At 42.2% G+C, this 27,645-nt stretch overlaps 2 long non-coding RNA genes across 2 annotated transcripts in view; both read left to right on the forward strand.

Moving 5' to 3' along the window:
* Positions 1-11,206: 11,206 nt before the first annotated feature.
* Positions 11,207-16,137, forward strand: LOC137220013 (uncharacterized). The gene is made up of 3 exons (XR_010941411.1): positions 11,207-11,523; positions 13,678-13,741; positions 16,053-16,137. It is a non-coding gene; the product is annotated as an uncharacterized lncRNA (long non-coding RNA).
* Positions 16,138-17,974: 1,837 nt separating this feature from the next.
* LOC137220014 (uncharacterized) overlaps positions 17,975-27,645 on the forward strand; it is a 35,518-nt gene continuing 25,847 nt past the window's right edge. Inside the window, exons 1-2 of the long non-coding RNA XR_010941412.1 lie at positions 17,975-18,095; positions 23,160-23,202. This is a non-coding gene — a long non-coding RNA (uncharacterized lncRNA). The remainder of the gene's footprint in view (positions 18,096-23,159; positions 23,203-27,645) is intronic.

Consider the following 27,645-nt stretch of genomic DNA (forward strand, 5'->3'; position numbering starts at 1 on the left):
TGGTTCCAAACATCTACTTCTATGCACAGTCATCTTATCATCTGTAAAATGGAGGCAACTCTAAGACAACAGAGTAACAGAGATGTTGCACAGCTCCATGTGTCACTGTCTTCATTTGTTTCAGAATACCAATAACATCTAAGCTACTACTGAAAGAGTGCTATATTATTTGGGGTCATCTAGTGCAGCTCTGTCAAAGTAAAGAAAAGGGACCTAGAATGACTATAATTTTCCCAAGAGGACACAATTATTTTATGGTAAATCTGGGACAAGAACCCTGATCTCTTTGATCCCATTCCACTGTTCTTTCATTGGGTTCTGAACAACCCAGAGAAATAAAGAGAAATAAAACTCCTGTGTGCTGTGTCACTGGTACAGGACATGGCAAGATTGGAATTGGAGCACTACATATTAAGAGGTATCTGAGAAATTCTTCAAACTAATTGAGATATATACCAGGTACATAGAAAACAGTATGTTTTATGAAGATGATTCTGTGCAATGAACAGAACTGGTAACACACACTGGAAGGTGAATTCTCATTTTCTGGCACCTTGAAAACTCCACCTCAACATACACGTTAAAATAAACATTTGAACTGGGTCATATTTAATTCTGCATGCTCTTGTAAGTCAGCAAAATATTCCATATATCATTTAAGTTGTCACTCACTTTTTAACTTGACTTTCAATTTCTAAAAGTCTTTCCAAACATAAAACAGAGGTGGGAAAATGGTACATGGGAAGCTGCAGAGATGAAATAAGCTTATTTCATTAGGCATAAAGATGAATATCCAAACAACTTCTTCATGGCTGAAAGTGTCCAAATCTACTGTCTTCATTTTGTAGTCAAGGCTTCCGGAAAAATATGCTAATGGATTCCTTATTACCCAAATGCCCCATATCAGTTTCAGTAGGTATCATTATATATTATGGAAATTTTTCTCAGTGACAGTGAAAGACATCCTGACTGAACATCCCCCTGCCCATGACACAGAGATGATGGTCTCAAGCTATCTTGAAGGCATTGGAGCCCACACTACCCGTTACTAATATTAATGGAGGATAAAACTTCATATTCTGTTTGCTCTATATTTGTTCAATCACTTCTTCCCTTCATTAAACTGGGTCGCCCATAATTGAGTCTGTAGTGTGTCTATCATTGGAAACTGAACAAAGTTTTGTTGGTTTTATTAATGCCATACGTTTCTAGGGAGGGTCTATTCAATAACTAAGTCTAGTTTCACAGTTACAAATAAATTATGATGTAACTTTGAATAAATTAAGCTCATCATAAAGGAAGGATACTGAGAGTTGCTACTACCCCTTCCTTGAGGGGCTCTCGTAAAGCACTAAGTAAAGTAACAGAGGTGTATATGTATGCATATATTTTCAATGATATTTGTACAGACTTAAAAAGAACTCTATGGAATGCATTATAAAAACCTTAATGCTGTGTGTCCCTAGTTCCCAGCTCTCTCATTAAAACTACTTAAATGAACACAATCTTATCTGTTAGGATAGCTATCAGAGTACTCCAAACACTACTTCTTGCAGTACCCTGTCCCAACCATTTGCCATCCTCTTCCCATTAGTCCTCAAGTCAGAAGCCCCGAAGATCTGTTCATTAATTTATGAACACATTTCTTCATCCAGCCAAGAAAATTGATTGATCCCTTACCAAATTTCAGGCACCATTCTTCAGTATGATTTATAGGCATGTTCAGGAAACACAGCAGTGATTAACACAGATGAATATAGTCTCTCTTGAGCTGAGGGGGGAGACAAAAGTAAATAAGCAAATATAAAATCATAAGTATAGGGCTTCCCTGGTGGCGCAGTGGTTGAAAGTCCCCCTGCCGATGCAGGGGACACCGGTTCGTGTCCCAGTCCGGGAAGATGCCACATGCCGCGGAGCGGCTGGGCCTGTGAGCCATGGCCGGCCGCTGAGCCTGCGCGTCCGGAGCCTGTGCTCCGCGTCGGGAGAGGCCACAACAGTGAGAGGCCCGCATATGGCCAAAAAAAAAAAAAGCTATGAAAACAAAACCTATGGATGGAGACCTACATGAAAGATGGAAGAGTATAATAATGGCCAGAGTACATTATTGAGGCAGAAGCAGCAGCCCTTAAGGAGGACAACTTTACAAATTACAAATTGGATTTAAATAGACAGGGAATTGAAAGTGGAGACATTATTTTCTGCAGAAGATGATGGACAGGGGAGAACAAAGAAAATAAAACTGAGGTTGTTAACAAAATACAATGCTAAGCATATAAGTTAGGACTGAGTCCTTAACTTTCATTTTTATTAATGACAGGGTGAGTATAGATTACTGACTACACAGAACCAAGGCTGGGAACACATTTTATATTTATGATCTTTGTGCCTAAAACTAGATTCTCCTGCAATTTAATATGACACTAGGACAATGACTGGCCAAGTTTTAGATTAATCACTCTTACACAAAGATTTTTCATTCATATAATCTCAAACAAATACTGCGTCACCAATTAAGTTCCAGATCCTATGCACTCTGGCTGAAGATATAAATATCTTGCAAGCCCAGCGTCACTTTCCTCTTTCTCTGGTAACAAATCACACTTTCTATTATGACAATGGCCCCAGTTATCGGCCCAGGAATAAACACTTGACTCAGGAAGAGCCAATTAAAGCCCTCCTTTAGAGTTGATCGAGAGCTTTAAGGTTAGAGTATTTCAATCTTATGAAATTTTTGTAAAACAAAATTATTTCAAAATCTACTAATTATTCTTTAAGTTCTAGAAACTGCATTCTGTGACTAAGAGGACAATTTATTTGCCGTCTTTTCTGCTCTGCCCACTTTATGTTTCTGTTATTGTGAGATAAAGGCAGTGGGGAATGGCAAACCAATTCTGATTCATTCAACACATGAGTGCTTCTTAGGGTACAAAACACCATTCTGAACATTGTCCGAGGTAAAAAGATAAATAATACCTAGCCCCTTATAATACCTAGCCCCTTACCCTCAAGGATCTTCCAGCTTAGCAAGGGAAATAAAACATGCACACAGATGACTGCAACAAAAAGAAGATAATGATTGCTGCCAGATGTTTGGGGAGAATGAGTAGAGCAAAGAGAGAACACAGAATAAGGCAACATTAACAGTCAGCCAAGAACTATTTGTTGAGCAATTGCAAGCTGTGACCTGGAAATGGAAGAGGAGAACATAGATCTTCACATGGGCAGGTGAAAAATCAAGTGTTATTACTTGTAACACAGCTCTTCAAATATATTTTTTGGCACCAAGTGCCTACTAAATAGCCTTAAATTAAAAACTAAATAAGGATACAGTCTCTATCAAATATAGCCTGAGGTACTGATGCCTAAATACTAGGATCACAGTATTTGTGTTCCCAAGGATGCCTTTCTATTGCTTTGCTTCTTTCCCCCTTTCCAAATTAGCTAATGCTGCCTTAACAGGATATCTATTTCACTTGTTCCAGCCTTTTTGATCCAATGTATTGAATAGCAGAATAGGTGAGTTACAAGAGGATATTTTGACTTCAAACAACAGAAATAAAATACTATATAATTGAAAAAAAAGAGGCAATCTTTCAGGCACATGTGGATCCAGGAGTTCACATGTTTTAACCAGGTCCCTTTCTCTCTTCCCCACCCCTTCTCTCTGCCTTTTCTCCTCTCTGGTATCTCTCATTAAGGGATTCAAATATTTCCCTGTTTATGTGGGAGTTTCTGGCACAGCTGCGGGCTTATACGCTCGCAGCTTCAGGGCTGGCTGGAAGGGGCGGGCGCATCACAGCATAAGGTTGCACAAGGTGTGCACTTATATAGCAGGGCATCACATCTATGAGTGACGGATGATCACACTGTATACAGGGGTAGCTTCGCATAGTTTTTACATCACTTTTCTTGAACATGGCAGTAAAATGGTATGTTTTTACAAAATCAAATAGTGTAACATTGTCCAAAAGATATACATAAAGCATTTAGAGGAAGGAGGCTCCTTTTTCTTTTAACTCCGGCACGGATTGTCTATTGGACAGTGGTAACCCTATGTCATCACCCTCGTTACTCCAGCAGAAGTCCAGGGATTAGCCCGGCATAACTCTTGTTAGCCTCTATTCCCTTCCTTGAACACTGTAGCCAGAAGGTTTTTTTCCTCCTCAAACCTTAAGTATTGAAACCTGGAGGAGGGGCATGTCTGAAAAGAAAATGATGGACTGGACTCTCCCTAGAAGGAAGATAAATGGGTGGTCAACAAGAAAAAAATAAAATCCTCTGTACCAGGAAATGTTTGAAGTGTTGTTTGGGTATCAAAAAACGGGTGCCCTACACATAAAGCACAAAGGATATTGGTCTAAAAAGAACACCATGGCCAAAGGTGCATGGCCTATTTCAACAGAGGATTTGAAAGTTAAAAGTTAACCTGTAAAACATTCAATTCAATGTCATCATTTTACAGATGGGCAAAGTAAAACTCAGGCACAGGAACAGAAGTGCCAAGGTCATACAGGTGGTTGGTGGAAGAGACAACCAACTTCCCAACTTCTGACTTTTTAGGTGTGTGTGTGTGTGTGTTGTTTTGTTTATGTGCAAGGACATTTTTCTTTAGTACACTAACATTACAACAGAAAGTATAGTCTTGTTTTGGTTTTCTCTGCGCCCTCAATTGTGTATAAGACCGTTTTGCTGCACTCCAACAGAAAGGCTCAGCAAGAGTAGAGACCACCATAAGCAGTACACGTGGGCAACAAGGGCAGATACATTGCCCTTCCTTGTGTAGGAACTAGGGCCACTTGTTGCTTTAATGGGCCAAGTTTGGGCTGGACCTGCAGGAGGGGACACCTTTGAAAAACAGCTTCCTAACTGCACTACAACCTGCTCTGGCATCCTGATCCCACTCTCCAAACCCCCCAAATCTTCAGCCAGAAAAAACCAAAAAAGAATGGATCACTGGATCACTGGATCGATGGGGAGATTTCTGTCTGCTCCTCCTACTGTCACCTCTTTCTTGCTATTTCCTGCCCGAGGAAACCTGACATCAGCCCAAAAGCATCTCTGGAAATGGGTAGCAGGGAGCCTTACACGTGTCAGCGCCAGAGAAGAAAGTGCGCTCTGCAGAGTTCTCAGTTGTTTCATCTCTTGCGATGAAAGGAAGAAAAGGAGCGAATCCGCCACAGATTTACTGGAGACCAGGGTTACTTCATCCGGCTCCGGCCACAGTAACCCCTGAAGACCAAAGATGCATTTCCATTCCCAGCATTTCTTGTTGGCGTCTTTCCCTACAGGCTAGCCCAGTGCCTGGCCCCGGAGAAGTCTCTGCGTAAAGGTTCTTTAGGTCATAAATCAGGCCCCTGTGTGTATGTGTGTTTTTCTTAGGAAAAACTGGCACAGACGAATTAGCAGTAGAGACTGGGGTCTCCCTACTACCCTTCATGCTTGGCGGCATCACCTTCGACTACCTCGCATTCTCCCGGCGCTGACAGCCCCGGCTCCGGACCTCAGGGTTGGAAGCAGTCAGCCCCAGCTAGAACCGCCCTGTCCGGGGCTGATGCCACCCTGTGCCTAGAATGTGCGTGTGGGTGCAGGCGGGCGAGCGAGCGGCTTCTACAGTGAGACCGAAGCAGGAGCTCAGCCTTCGCCTGCGACCTGCAATCCCCAGATTCCCTGGGGACCTCGAAACTCCCAATCGGAGGTACTCCCCCCCCACAGCCGCCCACCCATTCCCTCCCCCCTTACCTCAGCACGCAGCCCCTCCCTGCGTGATGATGCAAAACCGTGGGGAGGGTGGGCGCTGGGAAGGGTGGGGAGAGCCTGAGAGCGAGCGAGGGTGGGAGGGAGTGGGCGGAGGAGGAGAGGGAGCCGAACGCGCATTTAAAGCGATAGCCATCCTCTCTCTCTCCCCAGTGCTGGGCTGTTGGAGAACTCGAGCTGCAAGCCACCGAGCGCGAGCTCGAGCGCGGCGCGCTGGCCGGGGAACCCAAGAGCGCACTGCGCCCCAAGCTGGCAGGCGCCGCGGGACCCCCCACCCTCGCCGGCTGCCCTTCCCCGGGCGCCCCTACCCTCCTCGCCCGCAGGAGACCCTGGGCTTTCCCGGAGGAGCTCACCCCAAGGGGCCAGGACTCCGGCGAGCCCGCCACCGTCCCCTCGAGTGCCGCCGCCACCACCGCAGCCGCGGGAGCAGCATGGTCCAGCTGGGGAAGCTGCTCCGCGCCCTGACTTTGATGAAGTTTCCCTGCTGCGTGCTGGAGGTGCTCCTGTGCGTGCTGGCGGCGGCGGCGCGCGGCCAGGAGATGTACGCCCCGCACTCCATTCGGATCGAGGGGGACGTCACCCTCGGGGGGCTGTTCCCGGTGCACGCGAAGGGTCCCAGCGGAGTGCCCTGCGGCGACATCAAGAGGGAGAACGGGATCCACAGGCTGGAAGCGATGCTCTACGCCCTGGACCAGATCAACAGCGATCCCAACCCGCTGCCCAACGTGACGCTGGGAGCGCGGATCCTGGACACTTGTTCCAGGGACACTTATGCGCTCGAACAGTCGCTCACTTTCGTCCAGGCGCTCATCCAGAAGGACACCTCCGAAGTGCGCTGCACCAACGCCGAGCCTCCGGTTTTCGTCAAGCCCGAGAAAGTAGTTGGAGTGATTGGGGCTTCGGGGAGTTCGGTCTCCATCATGGTAGCCAACATCCTGAGGCTTTTCCAGGTAGGGGGGCGCTCCCTCCGGGGCAGAGCGCGCCGTAGCTCCCCGCGCTCTTTATCCTGAAGGCTGGCTTGGACTCCAGGGGTGCGGGGTCTGGTCGGCCTTCGCTCATTTCCACCCTGGAGATCCTGCCGAATCCCTCCCACCTCACCCGAGGAGGTACTTTCCCTGCTTGATTAATTTCCCTTCCATCTCTCCCCTGTCGGCGCTCCACTCCATCCGGCTTGACATTCTGGATTTATGGCCCCATTGACAAGAAACAGTCTCCGAAAAACAAGGCGATGATTTAAATGGGTTTGCATTCGAGTGAAATATGGTTCTAAAACAGGCTTGTAAAAGTGCCGGGCTCCTGTGAGAGCCACTTAGGCGCAAGGAATATGAAAGATGAGAAGACGCCTAGAAACTAGGCATTTCTCAACTCCCCAGCTTCCCTGCCCCAAGCCGCCCGACAAGCTGCAGCTGCCTTGGAAAATTTCGAGAAGAGCTTAGGGAGGCAGTTCTTAAACCGAAGGCTAGGTCTTCACCTACATTTGGACGTGAATTGCCCATTTCGCTCGGGTTGGATTTCCCGACCTGTAACCTGTCTCTGCGAGGGCATGGGGCGGAAGGTGTGGGGACTGTCCTCAAGCGGGGAGAAGCCACCGGCAGACGTGCCCCCAGGTGATTTGCTCTGGGCAGTTGTTTGCACCGTCTAAACTGCCTTTGCGATCCGGCCACTGGCAGGAGCCGGGCGATCAGCTTTCTACTCCTGCCAGCTCAGAGCCCGGAGGTGAGCTCATGCTAACTGCGAAACACAGTCGCTTTTTCTGCACCCACCCTGTGCCCATCCTTTCCCACGACCTCCCTAACGCAGCCCCCAACCCCAGTCCTGGGTTTTGAGGACGATTCTCAGAGCCAGACAAGAAGGCGCCTGGAGGGAGGCAGTAGGGTGCGCTGAGCAAGGCCGGGCGGTCCTCTAGCTCCGGGTGCAGGCGGGCAACGGCGGAAGATGCGAGGACGGCGGATCGGGCCCGCTGAGCGGTGGGCGGTGCTGCAGTGCTCTCTCACAGCCTGCTCCCGCAGCCTCGGCGCCACGGCTCCCGTGCCGCCCTGGGTATAGATGGATGGCTTCTGGATGAAGAAATTGAGTTTCAGGGTCTGCGTGACTATGGGTTCTCTTGTTTCTCTGTCTTTCTTCCTGTGTGTCTCTCTCCTTGTGTCTTTCTCCCTGCTTTTTTTTTTTTTTTTTGGTCTGTTTTTATGTTCTCCCTTTCAATTTCTGCCTCTCTTTTCCTTCTCTACCCCTATCTCCAAGTTTTTTGTTCATCTCTGTCTTGAAGTGATCCTTTCCTAATGCACAGCTCTCTCCCTGCCTGGTAGGATCCAAGCTCAGTTAGTCCCTTCTCCAGATGTTCTGGCTGACCCTTATGCTCCCCGTAGCTAAAAAGTCGACTCCCTCTCAAGTGCCTTTCCTGAAGCATGTTGGGTTTCTGGAGGGGACTCCTTGTGAGATTCAAGCTGTCACTACATCAGCACCCAGGGCTATGAAGTTTGTGTTTGTGCCAGAAGGAGGGGTGCCTGTCTAAAGCTGCAGCCTGGTATGGCCCCTCTGAGCCTCTGAGCATCCCTAGCACCTGTTGAGTATGCCACCTCTAGATGTTTGCAAGGCCAAAAGTGCTTCTGGGCAGCCTTCACTTTGAGGTAATGCTTTCAGGAAGAGCCTGGGTTGTTGTAAGCAAAACCCAGAAGCACTTCCTTTACCTCTGAGCTTAAACTAGAGAACCTGAGGAGGCAGCGCTGCAGGGAGGATGAGGCCAGAGGTCACCTGAGAACCACAGGGGCAACTCACAGTATTTTTACTGGACCTCTGGGGGTTGAAGGCACATTTGCTGTTTGACATTTTTAAAATTATTTTGGTGCCTTCACTTGGAGCTTGGGAGCTTGCAGATGGGCCTGCCTGTCGAAAAAAGAGTGAAATCTTAAAGTCAAGAGAGAGCTTGCAGACTAGGCTGAAGGATTGTGTTTGCTGAAAAAGATTCCAGGGGGAGCTGATTCCTTCTCTGGTGTGTGGATCTGAGGCACTTGCAAGAAAAGAGAACGCTTGCCTTATGCTTAGTTCCCCCGTTCCCTGGGCTGGGAAGGAAAGGAACTGAATGCCAGCATTAGCAGTGTGCGTTGGGACCAAAACCATTCAGAGAAAACACTGTCATTTTCCTCTAATTTGCAAATTGCCGCTATTAATGTTGGATTGAACAGCTGAGGGAAAAGAGTCCCCAGTTTTCACCTGCATTTATTGAGAAGAGGCTGGTAGTAGGAGGGATGCACCAACTTGTAGCTTGTGCTGCAAGCTGGATATAAGCTTGGTGTGAGCATCCTGGTTAACCACTGCCCATGTTCAAATATACAGAGATAGATTCCCACAATCTCTTCCAGTAGCCTTATTTTTGCGTGTGATCTTAGAAGCTCCTGGCATGTAAGTCCAGTCCCCAGTTTCCCAGCCTCTGTAAACCTGCAAAATGAATAGAGAGAATAGTGGAACACAGACCCATTGTTCAAAGACACAGTCACTTTAGGGAAAGAGGAAAAGAACGGGTAGGTGAATCTTCTCTGGGATTGCAGGGTTCAGCTCAATGAAGACTGTCCTGTGTAAAAGAAACTCCTCTAAATGGTTGAATTCTTAGCTCTCCAGAGATTTGAGTTTTCTTTTCCCCAGTCCCTGTGGGTTGCTGTGGGGAATGTGCCAAACCTCTCATTTGAGATAAAAATTTATGGTGAGGTAAGCTTCTAGGCTGGGGGAAGGAAGACTTAGTGACTGAAATGGGGGATGCTAAGCACTGGGGGGCAGGAAGGAACAAGGAGCTAGTAATGGATGTAACAAATGCTGCAGCTGCCGGCAAAGCCTGGATTGAACTTCCTTCCTGAAAATGAGGACCCGGGCAAGAATGACCACTCAGATGTAAACAGTGTCTCTGACTGGGAATTCTCATCTGCCTGACGGTGGGCCAGAGCTGAGCAAGTCCTTTCTCTCCTCTGTATGCACACTGAATTGGTTAGTAAGTGACATGTCAGAGGGCAGGAATCATATTCAGTGGATCTTTCAAATCCAGGAGTTTGAGGCTAATGAAATTAGTGTGTGGCCAGGGCTCTGCCAACTAGAATTAAGTCACTGCAGCCACCCTGCAATGCATTTTCAGCCTGAAGGGAGCATCAGGGAGGAATTTCGGGAGATTTGTTTCTGAGCCTGTACAAAATAATACTCTCCTAATGCTAAGAAAGATTAAATGTAAATTAATATTGACTACGAGTAACATATTTAAAAAATAATCGCCGAGTGGGGGATGGCTTAAAGTGGAGAGATTATATAATATGGTGTCCAAAGAATAAATCTCCTCTGACCACTGTTTCATCGGCTATAAGTAAGATCTATTACAATGGAAAGTAATGGGAACGTTTTTATTCAAGGCTTCTCTGCTATTGACTTGAGAGCAAACACTCTGAGAGTATAAATTACTCTTGCTATGTACTGACTCTGAATGAACAATATTTCATGTGCAGTGACATGGTCTAAGCTATAGACTTGGAATTGAATGGCATCTGTTTCAATTGTTTTGTTCTCTCAAGAGCAACTAGATAGAAAAAAGTGGTCAATTTGACCCTTGTGGGAGCGTGTTGCAAATCTAAACCTGTGTCCCTTATACCATAAATGAAATACATTTGTAAATTTGTAAGTGTTTTCCTTCTGTTCATTGATGCTTGAGTATAATCTCAAACTTTGGGAGCAACATTTTATACCTAAGTACTTGGTTTTCTTCCTTTCTTCTTTCTCTTTCTCCTCTCTCTCTCTCTCTCTCTCTCTCTCTGTTTCTATCTCTCGCTCTCTCTCTTTCTCCATCTTATGTAATTGGATAGAACTGGGCACCTAGGATGATGTGGTGTTACTATAGTGGGATTTTTTTTTTAAAAAAAACAACTCTAACTTACCCTTTTAAAAATTTCATAAATACAGGTGTCAGTGCCATTTGGAATAGTCTCTATAACAATTTCTGTCTCCACATTTACTGTGTTTCAGCAAATTTACCTAACAGATGGTGAGTGGGCAATTTTTAAAGGGGCATTTTTTATAAGAGCGGAGAGGGAAGGAATAGAGACAGGCACATACTATATTTGAAGTTACCTCCACGTGTATTTTATGTATGTATACCCATACAATTAAGAAGTCTTTGGATGTTTTATCTTCAAGAATAATTCAGATAATGGATTACTTGAATATCATAAACATTTAGGGTTTAACAGATTTGTTACATATAGACGTTGTATCATGGATTTAAAAAACCATAGCCAGCGGGCAGCGGCGGGCGGAGCGACCGAGGGGCGGCGCGGGCTGGGCGGCGGGTGCGGGGGGTCGGTGCTTCCTCGTGGTGGAGGGCTGGGGTTCGCCGGAGACGCCGGGTTGCTCCGCGTTGCCAGGTTACCGAGCGCGTGCCCCGCGCCCGCTCTTCCGCCCGGGCCGGCCTCGGCGCCGCCTGAGCCGCGGTGCGGGCTGCGCGGGGCGCCGGTTCCGCGGAAGCCTGGGTCGGGCGCTGCGTGCGGGACTCTCGTCGCTTGTGGACGGGGCGCGAGCGCGCGGGGGACGTAGGGCGCCGACCTGGGCCTACCCGGCGCTCCGGCTCCGCTCAGGGCGCCCGCTCAGGGGCCTCCGGCGCGAGGCCCCCTTTGTGGTCAAGATGGCGGCGCCCCGGCGGGCCGCGCCGAGGTGAGCTGGAGCCGGGCCCGGAGAGGGGCGAGTCTGCCACGCCCAGGACTTGGACCCCGGGCTGGTCTCCCGTCTCCCGGGGAGCGGCGGGTGAGTGGGCGCGGCCGCGCGTAGGTCCCTCTCGTGGGGTGGTCAGCTCTCCGTGCGTCCGCAGACTTCTGTCGTCTGATAGTCAGATCTGGGGTGGCCCAGGTTGGAGGCGAGGGTGCTTGATTGGGGAAACCTGAGGAGTTTAAGGACTCTATTGGGATCGTTTCAGACCCCAGCAAGAAGCTGAGCAAGTTTTCTCCTCTCTTCCCGGCTAAGTTTTCTCCCTTCTCTGAAGGCGCCAGCTTTTCTGAATCACCTTGTTACCCGGGGGGATACAGTTGGTGGTTCTGACCGTGGAACGTAGGACCCGGCGCGGGGAAGCCTGAGCTGGTTCTACTTACTTTGTTTGCAAAGCACTTGTCTTGTCTTTGGAATCTTTGTGTATGTAACCGACGTTGGGAAGAGCCAGCGTTTTCTCCTCCAAAACACTGCGAGGGGTAACTTGATACGTAAGAAACAAGTGGGCGTTCACATCCATCTCTTTTCCAACCACTGAGTTTTGGTTGTGTTTCCTTTCTTTAAGTTTGTCTCGTTCTGAAGTGATAACAAAAACAAAACAAAACAAAAAAAAGACTATAGCCAATTACACAAAGTATACTCTAGTCTCAGTCCTGCCATTAATTAGCTTAAGTCATTTAATTTTTCTAGGCCTCATTTTTCTCATGTGATGCTTTTTCCTTTGAAAAAGTATAGTTTCTAGAAGTCTCTAATCTCTGTGTCATAGTTCAGCTTGGAGAAAATCTGTTCTTATCCAAACTCCATGACATTGTATTTCCAGCTCCAACTTTGGACTTTGAGTGAGTTGGGGGCAACTTTTTAAGGATATTTTCACACAGCTTTTTTAGTTAATATCAGTCTAGCTGACTTGTCATACTCAGACTTTCTCCCATATTGTTTTACCAGTGTGTTCCTTAGTCATATATATAAAGACTGTTGTGGGAAAAATGACCTCCTGGGTCAGCTTACTGCATGGTCATCGACACAGGGCAGGGAGTAAGATTCTGTGGATTTTACAGAAGCAGATACAGGTTTCATTATCCATGTCCTCTCCCCTTTCATCTTACAAAAACAGCAGGCTTTTCTTGGAGAACTGCCAGATAATGCCATCCTGCCTCCTCACGGCCCGGGGGATGAGTCGCCCAGGGACTGAACTCCAGTAAAGCAGGTGATTGGCTCATGGGTAGGCATCTGACCTCGGCTAAGGCTATCAGACTCCTCCCCAGGACTTTTGTCTCAGAGAAAAATGGAAGAATTGTCTTTTCTCTCTGGAATTTCTAAGCTGGGGAGATATGACTCTGGGACTCCCAGTGACCATCCAGCACAAGAAGAGACTTTCTGTAAAATAAAGTCTTGCAGAGGTAAGCAGGGCTGAGCGATGGAGAGAGAGCTGGAACCCTGCTGATACTCTGGAACTTCCAGATCCAACTGTATCTGAATATGGCTGCATCCCTGAATTTCTAGTACTTGTTTGTTGAGGTTGTTGTTGTTGTTTGGTTTTTGTTTTTAAATTTCCTTTGACTATTTTGAATTTGTTTTCAGTATTGTGCATTTGAAAGCATCATAGCTGAAAGAGCTAATTTCCTACATTAATGTCAGGTTTGCTGACTGGCATTCCTTAAGTGAAAAGTAATATCCTCTATTTTCTTTAAATAAAATCCTTCTAGCTCAGGTTTGAGATATTCAAAACTCTGCCTGCTACCCGCCTCTTTCCAACATTTACTGTATCACCTTGAAGCATTTGTGACCGCATCTTTCCCATCTAGACGCAGTTGAGAGAGAGAGCAAATACTTCTGATATAAACTGCAACCTCTCCGCCTCCTACCTGGAAGCTTTAGAACATACTTGATTCTTGTCATTAAAGCAAATCTTTTGTTGTTGTCTCCAGGGCACAGAAGCATTTTCATGGCATAATGGAGTACAAAGTACATTAAGCCTAACTCTACTTCTCACCCTCTTTTACTTTAAATAGGCAGAAAAGAACAATCTCAAACACATTTTCCCAACAAATAAAATACATATACGATTATGTTTAGAAGACGTTTATGCAACATATAGTTAGACTGATTAATTAATGGACCTCTCGCCAATTGGCACAGTAAATATATATGTTCAGTGTGCTTAATTAAAAAGAAGACAATAACATATTTTTACAGGTTAATTATCTGAGAAGAGTATTGTGCCAGCACACTTGATACTACAGTATTTCATGTTTGACAGGTAATCTTCTTTCAATTATATTTACTGCTAAATGTTTCTTGGATCAAGCTATTAAATTATAAGGTCAAAAGTAAAATGATATGAAATTACAATGATAAAGGGACACATATCCCACTTTATGAGAATAGAAGTTCTAATTTCTTTTCAATACTACTAGTAGTGACCACAGTACTAATTTGAGCCCTTACTATGAGCCACTGTGCCCATATACATTTAGTTCTTACAGTAGTTCTGCAAAGGGCATATAATAATCCACACTGTAAAGCTGAAGAAAGTGATTCTCATAGCTGAAAGTCACATAGCTGGTGAGTGGCAAAGTCTAGATTCAAACTTAGAGTCGTCTGACAATGCCCAGGTTGTTGACCACTATGTACACTGCTCAATTGTTGCACCAGTAAAGAAGTGCTTGAAATAATTATAGATTTGCCTACCCTGAAACTGCAGTGATTTAAAGACATCAAAGTTGCCAGTTGCTTAACCACATCTACTTACTGTAAGAAATTACATTTTATTTCATTTCTAAAACAAGATTAATTCTGCAGGCCCATAGAAACTTGAGCACACAAATCCTACCTGCAAATGAAAGATGCTTGTTTTCCATTATTCAACAGATGGCCCTGTACAGAGGCAATAAATATATAGTAGAATTTTCATTCAAATAAATGAGAAGAGAGGTTTCTTCTTGTCCTGATTCAGTGCCCATCATTATGGATTATGATGGCTCTTCCCAAACTTTACTTCATTCACTCCACTCTTTCTACAAAACTCCAGTAATGGAATCCATCATTCAGGTATATGTACAAAGTGAAAGGACTGTATTAATACAGTTGCTGAAAGTCAAGTTGATAGAGCACAGGAAATACATCCTAATAAATGCAGCATTAATGTGTGTGGGCCTTGGAGTGAGGGGTAGAAGAATTTTCAGTTTAATGGAATATTTTGCCTCTTGCTATGAAAGTGTGGCTTAATAGTCTTGTAATTGGTCATTTACAGAATCCTCCATCTCTGGGTTTCATGCTTTCTTTACTCTGCAGCTGTTGATTCCTTCTCTTGTTCTGGATGGAGGATAGCAACGAAGCCACTTCAAAGGGCTCAGCCTGCCTTTTTGTGTTATTGTTTAGATGAAGATATTTCCATTTATTAAAGCACACTATTTAAACATTTTTATCATGTTTCAAACTTGACTGTGTTCTGAAGGTATGAGCACAGGCAGACATAATGGGGGATGTTTTCCAGGAGAGAACATACCCTTATCAAAGGAATTATCAGAATTTTCATGTATGGATTGAGAATCAAATTCTGGAGTTAGACCTGAATTTAAATTCATACTCACAACTTATTACCAGTCTCATCTTGATCAAATGGTTACCACACTTCTCATCAATTTCCTTATCTTTGAAAGCGGAATAAGAGAAGTATGCCTGGTGGAGTTACACATAAAGCTCATCTGATAGAATATTCATAAGGATTTTGCACAAACTATACATGGAAATATTTTAGCACCGAGTTTAGCATGCGATTCGTCTTCAATACATTTAAGAGCTATTATTTTATTATTATTATGCTATCATTAAATATCACTATTACCTAAATGTCATTATTGCTAAAATTGCTGTAAAACTACCGCAATAACCCATGATGAATTCCCCTCTTCTGTTTCCTTTGTTTAAATGGAGAATATATATATAAATCTAGACAGAGAACACTTTAGTGATCCTATTCAGTGGAGTGAGAATTTCCATGGCACTGATTAAAACAAATCCTGAATTGCATGGACTTAAGATAGCAGAGAAGGGCTTCCCTAGTGGCGCAGTGGTTGACAGTCCACCTGCCGATGCAGGGGACATGGGTTCCTGACCCAGTCCGGGAAGATCCCATATGCCGCGGAGCGGCTGGGCCTGTGAGCCATGGCTGCTGAGTCTGCGCGTCCGGAGCCTGTGCTCCGCAACGGGAGAGGCAGCAGCAGTGAGAGACCCGCGTACCGCAAAGAAAAAAAAAAAAAAAAAAGGTAGCAGAGAGGCTAAGAGATTTGAAGTTAGACATCCCCAAGTGTGAATTCTACTGTGACCCTCTTCTAGCACTAGAACCTTGAGGAAGTTGCTTAAACTTTCTGAGCTTTACTACTAGTTTCCTCATCTGTATCTTTTTCAGGACTGTTTATCAAGCATCTTCCTGTTCTCTATGCTTGGACGTATCAATGAATAAATTAGACAAGAGCCTTTGCCTGCGTGCTCCTTCTTGCATGCTTTCTCCCTCCTTACACTCTCGTGTGGAAACGGATGTTATAAATAAATTCTATGCTTTGTCACAGGTTGATGGGCGCTACGGGATAAGGAAAAGGTTGTGAAGCTCACTGAAGAGGCTTGGGTTGGGAGTGCTGGAGGAGTGTACAGATAGGTTCTGATTTTAAATAGGGTAGTCAGGGTGGATTTTATAAGTTGACATTTGAGCAAAGACTTGAAGTGAGGGAGTTGTCAGAATGTATGATGGGGAGACCACTCCCTGGGAGCAAGAATAACCAGTCCGAAAACTCTAAGGCAGAAATATGCCGGGCAGCTTGGAGGAATATCAAGGAGGCCACCCTGGCTGACTTAGTCAGTGGAGAGGAAGAGACAGCAGGAGGGCTGGAGATCAGATATGTGATGGGATGGATTGGGTAAGTCCTGGGAGGCCATCACATGCATTGTGTCTTTTACTCTAAATGTAGACAGCCAGGGGCAGGATTTTAGCCGAGGTGTGGCATGAACTGTCTCTTGTTTGAAAAGCATAACTCTATCTGTGGTCTTGAGGATGTGGGGAGAGAGTGGAGTCAGGGAGAATCTTGGGAGGCGACTACAGGATCCTCGAGGTCTATGTTGGTGGCCTGCACCAGGCTGCTAGCGGCTGGTAATTCTCAGAAGTGGCACATTGGGAAGGTTGTGACAGCATTTCGTGGTAGATTGAAAGCAAGAATGGAAAGGAAGAGGGGGTCAAGGGTGAATTCGAGATTTAGGGCCTGGGGAACTGGAAAGGTGTGGTTACTGTCACCTAAGATGGAAAAAGTTTGGGGTAGAGCATGTTTGGGGGATTAAAGACCAGTTTTGGAGGTATAAGATTTGAGATGTTTTCGTGACGTCCAAGTAGAGATGCTGAGTACACAGTTGGATACACAAGTCTGCAGTTCTGAAGAAAGGTCTAAACTAGAGATACACTTTAATACAATGGAGATATTAAGAATAATTACATGGAAGCGCTGTTTTAAAGATAAAATGAAGTAATGCAGTTAGCACTCTGTCTTCTCAAAACATTTAATAACTGTTAGCTAAAATAATTACCTGAAATGAAAAAATACCTATAGTTTGTTTTGTTGTTTGCAGTAAAAGTGAATAAAATGTCACAATTATTTTAATAGTATTTGTGACACAGTAGTTTTAGTTAAGACACCATGACTACAAACATTTACAATAAACCTTTCAGTCTCCTACTTTTCACTCTGATAGGGTACTTGGAACCATATTTTGTAAGGTTTAAGTTAGTTGTCATAGGGTACCTCTTTAATTAGAAGTAATTCTGAACTGTCTAGTTCCATGCAGTTTTATATACATATATGTATAATTACTATTTTATGATTTATCAAACTCAGTTGAAAGTTTGCATCACTGATATACATTAGAATTTAAGCGTTTACCCAGGTATTCAAGGAAAAAAATGTACTTGTCTTGTAATTTCCATAGGGGTACTTACTTTCACATCTTCCCTTCACTTTGCAATTGAAAACATGGCAGGGGAAATATTATCTTACTGGTCTTTGAGTTCCCCTTAGCTATCTGCAAGTCCTTAAACAGCCTTTGTGGCTTAACCAAAATTCTCTTCCATCTTCATTCCGCTAACAGATATTGGTCTAAGCACGTACTTATACTAAAAAATGCATGACCACGTTGTCTCTACACATCTGTAATTTTATGTTAACACTATCATTATGTAAGCTATACTTTAATTGTAATTATAACAGATTTTATGTCAACACACATCCATTTCTAGTGTTCATCTGGTGTTCAGGGGGAGAGCAGCATGTCGTAAATTTTATCAAAATATAACATCTGAAGAATAGAACAGAGGGTAATTGTGTAATTCTGTATTCACTCTAATTAAGTTCAGTGGAGTTGGCATAATAGAATTAAGATGAAAAAAAAAAAAAGACTTTGAGGTACCTTGGCTCCCTCTCCTAACACACCCTTTTCGTATCCGAGAGCAGAGACTCAGCACCTTTCTGTACAGAAATGGAGACAGGAAGAGGCCAGAGGATGAATGACAGGCACGAATGAGGTGGAACTTTGAAGAGCAACATGGAAATGAAATACTTCTTTTGTATTTGGTAGTTGGGGAAAATGTACCAGCGTGTATGCCTACTGGGACCATGTTTTCCAGAACAGTTAAGCCCAGTGTCAACTATGCTGTCCCACCTTCCTCGTAAGTAGGAACATACCGTTACTTGAATCTTTGCTTCCTGTTTCTTGATACCTGGTTGAGAAGATTATCACAGGAACTGCATCTTGTTAGCAAATACACTGTTTTGAAATGATTGACACTCACTGAAGTGTGGCAACTCCAAGCTTGCTCTCTCTTGATCTTGGACTATTTAAGTCTGGAGTGCAGGAGTGGGTTATGGGGAAAGACCATTGGAATTCTTACGTCTTCAGCATAATGGTTATAGCATAATGGTTAGGAGTGTAGGTGCTGGTTCAAATCTCTGCTTTCCACTTGCTAACCATATGAGCTTGGGCAATTTACCTGATTACCTGAACCTCAATACTCCTGCCTATAAAATGATGTTAATAATATTTCAACCCCATAGACTTGTTTTCAATGTTAAAATGAAGTCACTTACACCAAACACTTAATACAATGCCTAGAGCATAGTAAAGTCTATTATTATTACTATTACTACTACTACTACTATTATTATTATTACTGTCACGATGCCAGGTGCTATTTTTCCTATGCCTTATTCCATTATCTTCTGCCCTGTCCCCCCATTTCTGTCTTGTTTCTGTACAAGGGTAGGTTTGTCACAGAGCATTTTCTTTCCCTAGTGTCTGACTCTTAGTCATCAAGGTGACTGGTCCACGACCCGGCATTCATTGCTACTCGTTGAAGCAACCCATTTTGAGAAGGGGAGTTGGATATTGATGCCAAGTTGGGTCAAGGAGAGAGAATTTTCTCTCTTCTGCACTCAGCTAAGTGAAATATTCAGGCCTCAGAAGGAGAATCAGGCAAAGGGCAACATGCTTAATTTCATACCTTAGTGATTAAGAACAAGTCAGACAGGCTGGATTTGAACTCATTTCCGTCATGTACTGACAACGGGATCTTAGGTGCTTTTGTAACCCGTCCTGTTACATACAGGAATTCCATAATTCCTGTTATGGAATGGGGCTTGGTGATAGAAGCCTGGTTTGTCCTCCACTGATAAAACTAAGACATACTTATATGAGTTTATAGGCATCTTGAAGCCGTGGGATAGTAACACACATGAATCTTACCATTTTTGCCTGGGATTAATGATATAAAGGCTTTGGATTTGGGTATGGAAAATGGGTACAATTATGGGTGTGTTGGTTCTACATATATATGGACATCACGTGTCATCAGCCTGCAGCTACCTGCCATTCCTCACTACTCCTTCTTTTCACAAACCAAACAAGTACCTTCTTATCTCTCCTGTGGATAAGCTCTTGACAGTGGCACTAGGGCCTCCCTCAATAAGTACATCATTGGCTAAACCAGTGGTTTCTCAGATATGCTCATTGAACAACCCTTAAGGTGGATTGACATTCCACTGCCTAGAATAGAATATGGTGTTCTTTAGGAATCGGGGGGAAAAAATAGGCCACCAGATGTACTTTCTTTAATTTAAATTGTATATCTATCTATCTATCTATCTATCTGTCTATCTATCTATATATATATGAACAATTGTTATATATGTGTATGTATACTTGTTCATATATATGAATGATTTAAAATTGAAGAGATATATATATATATATACACACACATATATATATATGTATATTTAAATTTTGGCTTCTGTTAGCAAGTAGTAAATTAAATTATTAGCAGATCCATACTGCAGGGAAATAACCAATCAGATTTCGTTCAGTTGCTCGCTTTTTTGTAGATTTATGGTTGTGATTTTATATCTGCAGGTATGTTTGCTGAAGAAAATAATTCTACCACTTTACACAAAATTAAATTCATTTAATACCAATGTGGCATGTCTCAAATGTCTTAATACAGTTTTAATCTTTAATCGCATCAGAAGTATGAAATTAGAAACATACCCCAAAATCATTTGAAGATATAATTACTTTCATTTCCCTTATACTTTTGAGACTTTTGTAAAAAAAGTATTTAGTTGTACTTATCTGTTTCTGTCTCTCTAAGGATAGCAAACACTGAAACACAATTCTTTTTAAAAGTCAATATTAAAAATATATTGTCCAAGATGATCAAAACTAAGGAAGTGGCAAAGAAATTCAAAAATTTAAACTTTCAAAGGGTGCTTTTTTTGTGAATGTGTAGTACTTGTTCTTCTGAAGGAATTAATCTTTTTAAAAATTTAATTAACTTATTTTTTATTGAAGTATACTTGGTTTACAGCGTTGTGTTAATTACTGCTGTACAGCAAAGTGACTCTGTTATACATATGTATAGACATTCTTTTTCATATTCTTTTCCATTATGGTTTATCACAGGATATTGAATATAGTTCCCTGTGCTATATAGTAGGACCTTGTTGTTTAGCCAATCTATATATACCAGTTTGCATCTGCTAATCCCAAACTCCCAGTTCATCCCTCTCCCACCTGCTTCCCCCTTGGCAGCCACCAGTCTATTCTCTATGTCTCTGATTCTGTTTCATAGATAGGTTCATTTGTGTCATATTTTAGATTCCACATATAAGTGGTATCATGGTATTTGTCTTTCTCTTTCTGACTTACTTTGCTTAGTATGATAATCTCTAGTTGCATCCATGTTGCTGCTGCAAATGGCATTTCATTCTTTTTTTTATGGCTGAGTAGTATTTCATTGTATATACGTACCACATCGTCTTTATCCATTCATCTGTTGATGGACATTTAGGTTGTTTCCATGTCTTGGCTATTGTGAATATTGCTGCTGTGAAGATCAGGGTGAATGTGTCTTTTTGAATTATAGTTTGGTCTGGATATACGCCCAGGAGTGGGATTGCTGGATCATATGGTAGGTCTATTTTTAGTTTTCTGAGGAACCTCCATACTGTTTTCCACAGTGGCTGCACCAACTTACATTCCCACCAACAGTGTTGTAGGAGGGTTCCCTTTTCTGCACACCCTCTCCAGCATATGTTATTTGTAGACTTTTTAATGATGGCCATTCTGACTGGTGTGAGGTGGTACCTCATGGTAGTTTTGATTTGCATTTCTTTAATAATTGGCAGTGTTGAGCATCTTTTCATGTGCCTATTGGCCATCTGTATTTCTTCTTTGGAGAAATGTCTCTTTAAGTCTTCTGCCTATTTTTTTGATTGGGTTGTTTGCTTTTATTGTCATCAAGTTGTATGAGCTGTTTGTATATTTTGGAAATTAAGCCCTTGCTGGTCGCATCATTTGCAAATATTTTCTCCCATTCTGTAGGTTGTCTTTTCATTTTGTTTATGGTTTCCTTTGCTGTGCAAAAGCTTGTAAGTTTGATTCGGTCCCCTTTGTTAATTTTCATTTTTATTTCTATTGTCTTGGGAGACTGACCTAAGAAAACATTGGTATGATTTATGTCAGAGAATATTTTGCCTGTGTTCTCTTCTAGAAGTTTTATGGTGTCATGTCTTATGTTTAAGTCTTTAAGACATTTTGAGTTTATTTTCGTGTATGGTGAAAGGATGTGTTCTAACTTCACTGGTTTATATAAGGCTGTCCAACTTTACCAACACCACTTGCGGAAGAGACTGTCTCTTTCCTATTATATATTCTTGCCTCCTTTGTCAAAGATTAATTGTCAAAGGTTAACTGAGGTGTGTGGGTTTATTTCTGGGCTCTGTATTCTGTTCCATTGATCCATATGTCTGTTTTTGTGCCAATACCACGCTGTTTTGATTACTGTGACTTTGGAGTACTGTCTGAGTCTGGGGTGGCTATGCCTCCAACGTTGTTCTTTTTCTTCAGGATTGCTTTGGCAATTCTGGGTCTTTTATGGTTCTGTATGAATTTTAGGATTATTTGTTCTAATTGCGTGAAAAATGTCATGGGTAATTTGATAGGGATCGCATTAAATCTGTAGATTGCTTTGGGTAGTATGAGCATTTTAACAATACTAATTCCTCCAACCCAAGAACATGAGATGTCTTTCCATTTCTTTGAATCATCTTCACTTTCCTTTATTAATGTCTTACAGTTCTCAGCGTATAAGTCTTTTGCCTTCTTGGTGAGGTTTATTCCTAAGTATTTTATTTTGAGGGTTGTGATTTTAAAAGGCATTGTTTTTTTACATTCCCTTTCCGATATTTCATTGTTGGTATAAAGAAATGCAACCAATTTCTGTATGTTAATCTTGTATTCTGCTGCCTTGCTGAATTCGTTTATCAGTTGTAGTAGTTTTCATGTAGAGTCTTTAGGGTTTTCTATATATAGTATCATATCATCTGCATCTAATGACAATTTTACCTCTTCCTGAAGGAATTAATCTTGAAGTTCTACTAGGACTTTTGGGATACCTGTTTTAATGAGCCACTGCTTCCTGCCTGAGATTGCACTATGCACCAGAGATTCTAGAATTAGCATAATAAAACTAATAATGCAAACAACAGCAACAAATCTTCACAAACCTTCCTTGCAAGGAAGTAAAGTCCACTGGAAAAACAGACAAGTGAAACACACATTCAAAATGGCAGTGATTCTCAAACATTTATGTGCTGAAAAATCATGACAAGCATGATAACCAGGGCAATTACTAGAGCCCTTCTCCAGCTGGTCAGGTGTAAGGTCCTGTAACTCTATTTTTGGTGAATGCCTCCAGGAGAGTCTGAGACAGATGTTCTCAGTTGTCGTCAACCTTTAGTGTGCATCAGATTTGCCTGAGAATATTGTTAAAACACAGATTGCTGGGCTCCAGTGCCAGAGTTCTAACCAGTTCCCAGGTGTGGCTGATATTGCTGGCCCAGGGACCACATTTTGAGAACCACCTTTCAAAACTCTGCAGTATGCGGTTGTGTGTGTTGTGAATGAGACGGGCCCAGAGAACCAAAGGAGGGCAAAGGGACTCTGCCCTAAATTAGTCAAAGGTAACAATAGCAGCTAGAATTGATTGACCCAAGAAAAACTTATAAGAACTTTACCTGCATTTGCTCATTTAATCCTTTCAGTAAGGTACATAGGTGCTACTTAGTGTTCCTCTTTTACAGGGGTGTCCAGAGAAGGTAACTACTTTGCCCACGTCCTAAACTGGTAAGTAACAGATTAAGAATTCAAGTCTAGGAAGTCTGATTCCAGAGCCCACACCTCTACCCTTTCTGCATGTAGAGAGGAGTAAAGGGTTGTCAGTGAAGCCTTCCTGGGGGCCCTGGCCTCTGAGTGTAGATAGAAGGATGAGTGGACATAAAGATCATTATTTGTGTGTGGTGGGGGTAGGGGAGGAAGTATGAGGGCTTCCAGAAGAGCCCGCCCTCCCCATACATCTGCTGTAAGCAAGTCTGATGATCAGGAGTCCGGAACATGAGTATGACTATGGGATACTGAGAAGGGTTCTAGAACCCTGAGGTTAGAGTTCTGGATCAGTTAGTAGGTAACAGAAGGTGAATGAGTGATATTTACCTTACTTTCCACGGGTAGCAGGAGGTTTAGAGATAGTCCCTCTAGCGTTAGTCCAGCTGCTGAAGGGCATCACCAGGGGACTGGGTTGCTTCACTCTTCCAGCTTCCACATCTCTAGCACGTCCACATAGCTTCAAAGTGACCCCAGAATCTCCAATAGTGTTCCAACAATTTGGGCAGGAAGAAAGAAAAGGAAAAAAAAAAGAAATTAAGAAAAAAAAGGAAGTGTCTAACTCAGAGAGCAAATTTTTTACCACAGATGGTCAGCAGACTTGCACTTAGATCTCATCAGCTCGGATTTTAAACTGGCCACCTTAGCCTTAAGGATAATGGGGTCTTCTAAACCAGGGCTCTGTTAGTAAGGAATAAGGAGAGAGTGGTACTGATTAGCAGTGCCTGCTGTCCCAAACAAATATTATCCCCAAACTATTTTTTTTTATCCTATATTTTACTTTAAAGAATGGAGGGGAAACATTATGTATCTGTAAATAGCCTTTTAGAAAGGGTACAATTATATAGTTATACAACCCCCTGGAGGGCTCCTTTCTTCTAAAATCTCTTTAAAAACTGTTCAAGGTTAAGGACATTTTAACTTAATTTAGTAACTTGCAGTCGATTATCTTGGAATGACATCCTCTCTCTGCAGATGTTCTGTCAGGCTTTAGAAAATTCTAGAAGTGGACAGAGAAGTGTTATGGTACATGTATTTGCAATATGCACGTCTTTGAAATGAAATCCATTTAGGGACCAAAAGGCATTTCATGTCTTTGCTATACATTTTCACATATTTGCCTTTCCAGAATTCCTTTGAGCAAATCTGTTAGATGTAACCCATCCGTTTCTCCCATCTGAATTTTTTATTACTAAACATTCTTCAGTATGCTCTCACTCCCCTCTGTCAAAGGCGTTTCTCTGGGTCCTCACCCTTCTCATCTCATATGTGAATGCGTATCTTAAACTGAAGCAACAGTCTGCTATGACTTCTCCATAACTTGAAGAACCCGTCTTTGTGGGAAAAAAAGTAGACTTACTAACTTAAAAGGTAAAATGCACGCAATGTTTCTGAGAATTAAAAACTAAGATAAAAACATAAGCAATGGAAAAAACTTACAGTGGATCCTTTTCAAAGACTATTTTACAGAGAAGGCAACTGAGGTTTAAAGAAAAAATGCGTTAGTTAAACACTAAATAATGAACCTTAAACCTCAGTGGAGCAACACATGGACAGTTCATTTCTCACTCACTCAGGAGTGTAGTATGGACTTTGGTGGTCTGAGGGTCAGTTTTCTGCTCAGTTATTCAGGGACCCACCACCTTCATCAAGTGGCTCTACGTTTGTCCTAAAAAGGAAAGGAGAGAGGAAGCTGCAAGCTACAATTATCAACTCGTTATCCTTCAGACATAAACTCTTCAGGTCACCTCTGGTCACATTCTTTGGGATAGAACCATACCCAGATGCAAGCGGAGATGGAGAATGTTGTTCCTATCTTGGTCCTAGTGATGCCTCTACAGGCTGGAGGAGCTGATTAAAGTGTAGTCAACAGCTCGTTGTTTCTGCCACAATGAGTGATTAGCCTAAGACTGTGGATTAATTATGTGTGTGTGTCACATATACATATAATACACACAAACATATATATGTGTGTGTATATATACATTTTTTAGCATGAGTTGACACATGGGGCTTCTGCCGTATCAAAAGAGTACAAACTGCCTCTTGTTGCTTTTTCTTAATTGAAGTTGACTACTACTATCTATTTCCCTTCATTTTGCTATCTCCCCCCCCCCGCGCCTTTCAGTATTATATGAAAATTCTGAAAGAAAGAATTTCAAAGTTTCCAGTGCTTTTAAAGGTAATAGAATACTCAGACCTTAACAATTTTCCTGTGTGAAACGTTTGCCAGACTAAAATAGTTAACTTATGAAAAGTAAATTTAGATTGATACAAAAGAGAAAATAAGCTGATTTTTTTTTTTTTTTACACAAATACCCTGAGCCAGGGTGGAAAATAAATGGAAAACTGGAGGAATTTAGATCCTTTTGTTGTAAATTTAAATATTTTTAATTGTAAAAATAATACAGGCTCATTGCAGAAACTCCAAAATTGAAAGGATTTAAAGAAAAAAGGAAAAATAACTCAAAATCCCATTTCTGATAAATCATCTCTGTAACATTTTTGAGGGTATCTTTTGAAACTTTTTTGTGACGGGGTGCATATAAATACAATGCAAGTATAAAATACCTTTAATTATTATATCAAACTACAAAACAGTTCTATAACATTTTTATTTAGTAATATAAGTATGATTACTCATCACCTAATAAAAATCTGCAGCATCATTTTTAATGGTTGAACAGCATTCTATTATTTATTTAACCAGTCCCTACTGTTCAACATTTAGATTATTCCTGTTTTGCTTTGCTAAACAATGAGACAAGCATCCTTGTTCATATGTCTTTGAGCATTTGTTTATTTCCTTAGAATGGACTTCTAGAACTTGAATGGCTGGTTGTCAGTTCTGGTACATACTGACATATTGTCTTCCAGAAAGGTTACCGTGCTTTTTATTTCTACCAAGAATTTAACATCCAGTGTGGTTTCTTACACACACTCATCAGTACCAGTATTATCAATATCAATACCAGTATTATCAAGTTTTTTAAAACTTTGTCATTCTAGTCAGTAAAATATGACACCTGAATTATTTTATTTGTATTTCTTTGATAATAATAGCAAGGTTGAACATATTTTCATATCTTTATTGGCTGTTAATACTTTTTAGTTTGTGACTTTATGACATCCATTTTTCATCGATGTATAACAACCTTTTATATATCAGTGTGTTTATTTTGTTTGTTGTCAATGCAATTTTTTTCTCTTTATTAATTTTTATTTTGTGTGTGTTGAACTTCTTTAATACTGTCAAGTCTATTCAAAAACCCTTTAATGAACACAACAAATGTGGAAAATCAGTCATTCTCCTGCATTTTGTAATCAATTTATTTCCTTTTGGGCAGTATGGAAATGTAAGTTCTTATTTCATCTTATGGTTGGAAAGAATCTGTTCCCTCGGAAAAGGATTATAGTCTCCATGATGCAGTAATGGGACATTTTATAGGGTAGGCAGGGTCTACAGAAGAAAAAACCCTAAATCACACTCCATTGGTGGTTGCCTTATTTATAAAAATGGCATTTGAGGTTGTGTGACTGCCATTAGGCAAGCAAAATTAATTTTTAGCATGAAGTACTCCTATCAGCAAGAACAGCCTAGGATAGTCTAGCAGTAAGAAGTGAGGGGTTATGGGATTGGGGCATAGCCTCTGTTTCCTCCAATGCAGCTGGAAATTTAAACTCTGGGGCTCCTGCTTGATCCAATCAGCCCAGCTAGTATGTGTTGCCAGGTAGGGTGAATAGACTCAGAAGTACAAGAGCTCATCCTTGGTCCCCTCTGGAAATGAGCAGAGAATACTGTGTCAAGCAGAGGTGATCAGTCCATGGTCTGGAGACTTGGATCTCCTCACATAGTCCTTAAAGTCAGGGTGAGACAAAATGCCAATACAAATTATATTGATGACAGTATCAATGAGGTGACATTGAGTCCTTTGACCTAACGTGTGTCTGCAGTATGCCATCCATTAGTAAATGGGCAAAGCCATTTGACAGATCTATCTGATACAATGAATGAATCTGACACTCATATTTTGAAAAACTGAAACTGTATCCATTTGTCAAGAACAGTGGCTACTTGTTCTGCTTTATTCCCCCTGGTAGAACTAGGTAACATTGCAGGCAGTAAGACGTTCCAGCATTTCACCCTGGAGTAGCCCCAAAACTGAAGAAGCTGTCTTATCAGTAGTTAGCTCCTTGTCACCAAGAATATTAAAGTAGATTTGTATGATTAGCAAATTAAAGAGACTGTAGTGCCTACCACTACTGTATTCACTAAGGCACCCAAGTTATTCTAAAGAAATCCTAATAATACATTAGGACCGTTTTGAATATTTTTATTCGACTAGCCGTAATCTTCTAGTTATAACATCCATCACCATTTTGACCACTGAAACTTGGCCTTCTTTT

Source organism: Pseudorca crassidens, chromosome 2 (assembly GCF_039906515.1).
Source record: "Pseudorca crassidens isolate mPseCra1 chromosome 2, mPseCra1.hap1, whole genome shotgun sequence".
Classification (NCBI taxonomy): domain Eukaryota; kingdom Metazoa; phylum Chordata; class Mammalia; order Artiodactyla; family Delphinidae; genus Pseudorca; species Pseudorca crassidens.